We start from the raw sequence: 1,727 nt of genomic DNA on the forward strand, positions 1-1,727 counted from the left end.
AATTCAATAATCGATAACCAAAGCTTGAAATGTACTGCTTCTGACTGGCTATTGCTTCAACTTAGAAGCTTCTTCTGTAATCTACTATGGTGCTTTTACTGTCTATGCATACTGCAACACGCGACATAGCTTTGCAGACGATAAATGTAACCGTCTCAGAGAGAAAAGAGGCCAATGTGACGATCTGGCTTTAAGTCGATTCGATAAAAAATGTCGAAAACGGACGGATTTCTCAGGTTTTTACTAAATATGAACACTTTTCACATTCTCCCGTGCAACGCGGCTGCTAGTCCTCCTTTCATGCAAAATCTTAAGGTTCCACCTCATAACCAGGGCACCAGAGCCGGCTAAAAATCAATAATCGATAACCAAAACTTGAATTGGACTGCTTCTTACTGGCTATTGCTTCAACTTACAAGCTTCTTCTGTGTTCTACTATGGTGCTTTTAGTATTTCGGCATACCGCAGCACGCGACATAGCTTTGCAGACGATAAATGTAACCGTCTCAGAGAGAAAAGTGGCCAATGTGACGATCTCGCTTTAAGTCGATTCGATAACAAATGCCGAAAACGGACGGATTTCTCAGGTTTTTACTAAATATGAACACTTTTCACATTCTCCCGTGCAACGCGGCTGCTAGTCCTCCTTTCATGCAAAATCTTAAGGTCCTAGGTCATGTCCAAGCCACCAAAGCCGGCTAAAAAGTGAACAATCGACAACTAAAACTTGAATTGTACTATTTCTTACTGGCTATTGCTTCAACTTAGAAGCTTCTTCTGTGGTCTACTATGGTGCTTTTAGTGCCTCCGCATACCGCAGCACGCGACATAGCTTTGCAGAAAATAAATGTAACCGTCTCAGAGAGAAAATCGGCCAATGTGACGATCTGGCTTTAAGTCGATTCGATAACAAATGATGAAAACGGACGGATTTCTCAGGTTTTTACTACATATGAACCCTTTCCACATTCTCCCATCCAACGCGGCTGCTAGTCCTCCTTTCATGCAAAATCTTAAGGTTCCACCTTATGTCCAGGGCACCAAAGCCGGCTAAAAATCAACAATCGATAATCAAAACTTGAATTGTACTGCTTCTTACTGGCTATTACTTCAACTTAGAATCTTCTTCTGTGTTCTACTACGGTGCTTTTAGTGTCTCCGCATACCGCAGCACGTGACATAGCTTTGCAGACGATAACTGTAAACATCTCAGAGAGAAAAGCGGCCAATGTGACGATCTGGCTTTAAGTCCATTCGATAACAAATGACGAAAACGGACGGATTTCTCAGGTTTTTACTAAATATGAACACTTTTCACATTCTCCCGTGCAACGCGGCTGCTAGTCCTCCTCTCATGCAAAATCTTAAGGTCCTAGGCCATGTCCAAGCTACCAAAGCCGGCTAAAAAGTGAATAATCGACAACTAAAACTTGAATTGTACTACTTCATACTGGCTATTACTTCAACTTAGAAGCTTCTTCTGTGTTCTACTATGGTGCTTTAATGCCTCCGCATACCGCATCACGCGACATAGCTTTGCAGACGATAATTGTAACCGTTTCAGAGAGAAGAGCGGCCAATTTGACGATCTGGCTTTAAGTCAATTCGATAACAAATGACGAAAACGGACGATTTTCTCAGCTTTTTACTACATATGAACCCTTTTCACATTCTCCCGTGCTACGCGTTTGCTAGTCCTCCTTTCATGCAAAATCTTAAGGTTCCAC

This window comes from Schistocerca gregaria, unplaced genomic scaffold, assembly GCF_023897955.1.
Source record: "Schistocerca gregaria isolate iqSchGreg1 unplaced genomic scaffold, iqSchGreg1.2 ptg000520l, whole genome shotgun sequence".
In the NCBI taxonomy this organism is placed as follows: Eukaryota; Metazoa; Arthropoda; class Insecta; order Orthoptera; family Acrididae; genus Schistocerca; species Schistocerca gregaria.